We start from the raw sequence: 7,367 nt of genomic DNA on the forward strand, positions 1-7,367 counted from the left end.
TCCAGCCCCTCCACTTTTATCTTAACATCATACACTCCTCTCCCTCTTCTTTACTCACATTCTTCCTCATTTTCCCCCTTCTCTCCGTTCCTTTTTCGTTTCCCCTCCATAACTATTTTTCTCTCATGTCATTACAAACAGTAGTATGCTATGAAATTTAAATTTAACACTTTTTTATAGTCATTCTTTTTTCTTGAGAAAATTTAAAAATTATAATCACCTGATAGATATATTACAATACATTAATTATAAATATGTATCTATATTCATGCATATGCATTACATATTATATATATATATATATATATATATATATATATATATATATATATATATATTAAAAGTACTTTGATTTTCCTGTTAGAAATAATATAGACCAAGTCTTTCTTAATTCTCAATTCTTTCATAATTAACATCTTACAGTGAAAATCAAATAAACATATTTAAGTAAACAGGTATCATTCTTATTTATCAATACTGATAATTTAAGGTTTTATATCACTTTAAGCTGTAATATGGCATATTAACTCTTATGAATTAGAGAAATTTTAGTTGAACAACCTATTATTTAAGGACCATATGCACTGACATTTTAAATGGCTTTCTTGTGATTTCAATTTCTATCAATTGTGTATTAATTGCCAAATACTTATTTTAGTACCTTTCATGTTCATAATTGATATAAAGTCAATTGTTTAATTCTTCTTGTAAGTAGTTACTTATTACAGTAGGGACATTATTAATAATACTACATGTTTATAAGACAAATGGTACAAATTTATTTTCATGCAAAACTAAGAATAAATGCATGCTCGAAATGTTTGATTGTTGATACATTTAACAAAGAGCTTTTGATGAGTCTCTTCCCAAGTAAAACATAAAATGCAAAGATATAGTTGGGTTGTATGTCCAAATAAAGATAAGAAAAAATACACATTATCAGCTAGAAACTATTAAATAAAAGATGAAAAGAACAATCCAACTCATTTTACCAATTTGTCAGATGAGGTAGTATTCGGGAAGAATAGCCTAAGTCTAGACCTGGTCCATGACAAAATTTTCACGAAAAAAATGAAATATGAAAAGTGTAGAAAATGCTATGAATTTTTCATGAAGTTAGGTGAATTATCCTTTCATCTCAATTTATTTGCATTTTCTGGTAAAATAAATTTGTGATATTTACAACTACACAAAACAAAGTTTCTGCATAACAAAATGAGTGCATCTCAACCCATTTTAAGCTGATTTCTTTCCACTCAATTTTAAATCTTTATTTATTTATTTATTTTTATTGGTGGTTCAAAACATTACAATGCTCAAGATATATCATCTTTCATACATTTGATCAATTGGGTTATGAACTCCCATATTTTTCTCCAAATACGAATTGCAGAATCACATCGGTTACACATTCACATTTTTACATAATGGCATATTAGTGACTGTTGTATTCTGGTACCTTTCCTATCCCCTATTATCCACCCTCTCCTCTCCTTTCATCTTCCCTCTCTACCTCATCTGCTGTTGTTCAATTCTCTCCATTGTTTCCCCCCCACTTGCCCTCACAACATCTTATATGTAATTTTGTGTAACATTGAGGGTCTCCTACAATTTTCATAAGCTTTCCGTTCTCTCTCCCTTTCTCTGCCCCCCAATCATATTTGTTTAATGTTAATCTTTTCCTCATGCTCTTCCTCCCTGTTCTGTTCTTAGTTGCTCTCTTTATATCAGAGAAGACATTTGGCATTTGTTTTTTAAGGATTGGCTATGTTCGCACAGCGTAATCTGCTCTAATGCCATCCATTTCCCAGCAAATTCTATGATTTTGTCATTTTTTTGTGCTGTGTAATACTCCATTGTGTATAGATGCCACATTTTTTTATCCATTCAACTATTGAAGGGCATCTAGGTTGGTTCCACAGTGTAGCTATTGTGAATTGTGCTGCTGTGATTATTGATGTGGCAGTATCCCTATAGTACGCTCTTTTAAGATCCTCAGAGAATAGTCTGAGAAGGGCGACAGCTCGGTCAAATGGTGGTTCCATTCCCAGCTTTCCCAGGAATCTCCATACTGCTTTCCAAATTGGACTCACCAATTTCCAGTTCCACCAGCAGTGTACAAGTGTCCCCTTTTCCCCACATCCTCGCCAACACTTATTGTTGTTTGACTTCATAATGGCTGCTGATCTTACTGGAGTAAGATGGTATCTTAGGGTGGTTTTGATTTGCATTTCTCAGACTGCTAGAGATGGTGAGCATTTTTTCATGTACTTGTTGATTGATTGTATGTCCTCCTCTGTGAAGTGTCTGTTTAGGTCCTTGGCCCATTTGTTGATTGGGTTATTTGTTATCTTATTGTTTATTTTTTTGAGTTCTTTGTATATTCTGGATATTAGGGCCCTATCTGATATGAGGGGTAAAAATTTGTTCCCAGGATGTAGGCTCTCTATTTACCTCTCGTATTGTTTCTCTTCTTGAGAAAAAACTTTTTAGTTTAAGTAAGTCCCGTTTGTTTTTTCTTGTTATTAACTCTTGGGCTTTGGACGTCCTATTAAAGAATTTGTAGCCCGACCCCACAGTATGTAGATCATAGCCAACTTTTTCTTCTGTGAGACGCAGTGTCTCTGATTTGATATCTAGCTCCTTGTTCTATTTTGAGTTAACTTTTGTGCATGGCAAGAGAACGGGATTCAGTTTCATTTTGTTGCATATGAATTTCTAATTTTCCCTGCACCATTTGTTGACGATGCTATCCTTCATCCATTGCATGTTTGTAGCCACTTTATCAAATATAAGAAAATTGTAATTTTGTGGATTGGTTTCTGTGTCCTCTATTCTCTACCATTAGTCCACCTGCCTGTTTTGGTACCAGTACAACACTGTTTTTGTTAGTGTTGCTTTGTAGTACAGTTTGAACTCTCCTAACGCTATACCTCCAGATTCACACTTCCTACTAAGAATTCCTTTTGCTATTCTGTGTCTTTTGTTTTTCCATATGAATTTCATGATTGCTTTATCATTTCTACAAGAAATGCCATTGGGATTTTGATTGGCATTGCTTTAAACCTGTAAAGAACTTTTTGTAATTTTGCCATTTTGATGAATTTAGTTCTGCCTATCCACGAACAGGGTACATTTTTCCATCTTCTAAGATCTTTTTCTATCTCTCTCATTAGGGTTCTGTGGTTTTCACCTCTTTTGTTAGGTTGATTCCCAAGTATCTTATTTTCTTTGAGGATATTGTGAATGGAGTGGTTTTCCTCATTTCCATTTCAGAAGATTTGTTGCTGATATACAGGAATGCCTTTGATTTATGCGTGTTGATTTTATATCCTGCCACTTTGCTGAATTCATTTATTAACTCTAGCAGTTTCTTTGTATACCCGTTTGGGTCTGTTAAATATATTACCATGTGATCCACAAATAGCCATAATTTAAGTTCTTCTTTTCCTATTTTTATGCCTTTAATTTCTTTTCTCTGTCTAATTGCTCTGGCTAGTATTTCAAGAACTAAATTGAATAGAAGTGGTGATAGAGGGCATCCCTGTCTTGTTCCAGATTTTAGAGGGAATGCCTTCAGTTTTCTCCATTTAGGATGATGCTAGCCTGAGGTTTAGCATATATAGCTTTTACAATGTTGAGGTAAGTTCCTGTTATCCCTAGTTTTTCTAGTGTTTTGAACATAAAGGGATGCTGAAATTTGTCGAATGTTTTTACTACATCTATCGAGATGATCATATGGTTCTTGTCTTTAAGTCTATTGATGTGGTGAATAGCATTTATTGGTTTCCTTATATTGAACCAGCCTTGCATTCCAGGGATGAATCCTACTTGATCATGGTGCACAACTATTTTGATATGCTTTTGTATTCGATTCACCCGGATTTTATTGAGAATTTTTGCATCCAAGTTCATTAGAGATATTGGTCTGTAGTTCTCTTTTTTGAAGTGTCTTTGTCTGGTTTTGGGATCAGGGTGATTTTGGACTCAGAGAATGAATTTGTAAGAGCTCCTTATTTTTCTATTTCTTGATATAGCTTGAAAAGTATTGGTATTAATTCTTCTTTGAAGGTTTGTTGAACTCTGCTGTATACCCATCAGGTCCACGGCTTTTTTTGGTTGGTAGTCTTTTGATGGCTTCTTCTATTTTTTTTTTTAATTAATTTTTATTGTAGGTTGTTCAAAACATTACATAGTTCTTGATATATCATATTTCACACTTTGATTCAAGTGGGATATGAGCTCCCATTTTTACCCCATATACAGATTGCAGAATCACTTCAGTTGCACAACCATTGATTTACATATTGCCATTCTGGAGTCTGTTGTATTCTGTGCCTTTGCTATCCTCTACTATCCCCCCTCCCCCCTCCCCTCCCCTCTTCTCTCTCTACCCCCTCTACTGTACGGCTTCTTCTATTTTTTCCTTTGTTTTTGGTCTGTTTAAATTGTGTGTGTCTTTCTGACTGAATCTGGGCAGATCGTATGACTTAAGAAATTTATCGATATTTTGACTATCTTCTATTTTTTTGGAATATAGGGTTTCAAAATACATTCTAATTATCTTCTCTATTTGTGTAGTGTCTGTTGTGATATTGCCTTTTTCATTCTGTATGTTAGTAACTTGAGTTCTCTCTCTTCTTCTCTTCCTTAGCATGGCTAAGGGCCTGTAAATGTTTTTTTTATTTTTTCAAAGAACCAACTTTTAGTTTTAACTATTTTTTCAATGTTTTTTTTTGTTTCAATTTCATTGATTTCTGCTCTAATTAATTATTTCTTATCTTCTACTACATTTGCTGTTGTTTTGCTCTTCGTTTTCTAGGTTTTTGATGTGTAGTGTGAGTTTATTTATTTGTTGTTTTATTCTTTTTTTGAGGAAAGAACTCCAAGAAATGAATTTCCCTCTTAAAACTGCCTTCTTTGTGTCCCATAGATTCCAGTATGTTGTGTCTGTATTTTCATTTGATTATAAGAATTTTTTTTATCTCCTCCTTTATGTCTTCTGTAACCCATTGATCATTCAGTAGAATATTGTTCATTTTCTATGTGATGTAGGATTTTTTCTTCCTTCTTTTATCATTGATTTCCAGTTTCATACCATTATGATCAGATATGGTGCATGGTATTATCTTCACGCCTTTATATTTACTAAGAGTTGCCCTATGGCATAATATATGGTCTATCTAGGAGTAGGATCCATGTGCTGCTGAGAAGAAAGTGTATCCACTTGATGATGGTTGAAATATTCTATATATGTCGGTGAAGTCTAAGTTATTGATTGTGCTGTTGAATTCTATAGTTTCTTTATTCAGTTTTAGTCTAGAGGATCTGTCTAATGGCGAGAGCGGTGTGTTGAAGTCACCCATTATTATTGTGTTGTAGTCTATTTGACTCTTGAACTTGAGGGGAGTTTGTTTTATGAGCGTTGCAGCTCAATTGTTTGGTGCATACAAATTGATAGTTGTTATGTCTTGTTGGTGGATGGTTCCTTTTAACAGTATATAGTCCTACTTTATCCCTTTTGATTAACGTAGATTTGAAGTTGATTTTGTACTATATGAGTATGGCCACCCCTGCTTGCTTCCGAGGGCCATGTGAGTGATATGATTTTTCCCAACCTTTCACTTTCAGCCTGTGTATGTCTTTACCTATCATATGAGTCTCCCGAAGGCAGCATATTGTTGGATTTATTTTTTTGATCCAGGTTACTAGCCTATGTGTCTTGATTGGTGAGTTTAGGCCTTTCACATTTAAGGTTACAATTAAAATATGATTTGTACTTCCAGTCATGTTTATTTATTTATTTATTTATTTTAGTTTGGGTAATTTTTACTTTTTGGTTATTTTCCTACCCCTTTACTGAGATACCTCCCGCTGTTAGTTTTGGGCACTATTTTTCAATTCCTCTTCTTGTAGTATTTTGCTCAAAATGCTTTGCAGTACTGGTGTTCTGGCTGCGAATTCTTTTAGCTTTTGTTTATCAGGAAAGTCTTAATTTCCTTGTCAAATCTGATGCTTAATTTTGTTGGATACAGTATTCTTTTTTGGAATCCATTATTTTTCAGTGTTTGAAATACATTGTTCCACGATCTTCTCACTTTCAATGTCTGTGATGAAAAATCATTTGTTAACCTAATTGGTTTACCCCTGAATGTTATCTGCCTACTTTCTCTCGTAGCTTTTAATATTCTCTCCTTGTTCTGTATGTTGGCTATATTCATAATTATATGTCTTGTAGTTTTTCTCCTATCGTTTTGAAAGTTTGAGGTCCTGTAGGCTTCCAGGATATGGCAATCCATTCTATCTTTTATCTCTGGGAAGTTTTCTAGAATTATTTCATTTAATATGTTGTCCATTCATTTGGTTTGAATTTCTATGCCTTCTTCTATCCCGATGACTCCCAATTTTGTTTTTTTTTATGACATCCCATATCTCTTGAATATATTGCTCATGGGATTTAAGTATCTTTTCTGTGTTGACTATATTTTTTTCAAGTTGACAAACTTTGTGTTCATTATCTGATGTTCTGACTTCTATTTGATCTAGTCTATTTGTAATATTCTTGTTTGAGTTTTTAATTTGGTTGATAGTTTCCTGCATTTCTAGAATTACCATTTAATTTTTTTATATAAGATCTCTGTCTCCTGGTAAAGCTCGTTCTTTGCCATTTGAATTTGTTTGTTAAATTCATTTTCAAAATATACTTTTATTGCTTGGACTTGCTACCTCATGTCTTCTCTAATATTCCTTTCCATCTGAGTTAGGTATGACGCAAGTTTTTTCCCTATCCCTGTTTCTGATGCTTCTAGGTCCTCCTGTAGTATTAAGTTGTCCTGCATTGTTTGAACACCATTTTTTCCCTTGTTTTTTCATGATGTTCACGTTACTTTCCAGCTCTATTTGATTGCTGTGTTTCTGCTCTCTTCTATAGATTTGTTTTGGGTTTATATATCTCTGTTGTCTCTTTTTTGTGTTGGTAGACTATGCCTGCTAAAGTGGATTCTGCTGTTATGGAATTCTGACGGCCGAGCTCCAATGATGTCACCTCTCTGCTATGATGGGCCCCAGGCTCCTTGCTGAAGTGTCCAAATGGGAAAGTGGACTGGATTGTCTCTGGTTGGTTTCAGCTCCCGGTCGCTGGCAGGCAGGCAGTCTCCAGCCACCCAGTAGCGCGGGCAGCAGGTGGACTGCCGCCGGCGGGTGGGTGATCTCTAGCCACACAGTCACGTGTTCGGTCACCGGCAGGCGCACGTTCTCCAGCCGTCAAGACATGCGGTCAGCAGGTGGGCTGTCCCCGGCAGGAAGGCGGTCTCCAGTTGCCCATTTGCACTGGCAGCAGGCCGGCGTTCTCCAGCCACCCAGTCAGG

Source organism: Callospermophilus lateralis, unplaced genomic scaffold (genome assembly GCF_048772815.1).
Source record: "Callospermophilus lateralis isolate mCalLat2 unplaced genomic scaffold, mCalLat2.hap1 Scaffold_262, whole genome shotgun sequence".
Classification (NCBI taxonomy): domain Eukaryota; kingdom Metazoa; phylum Chordata; class Mammalia; order Rodentia; family Sciuridae; genus Callospermophilus; species Callospermophilus lateralis.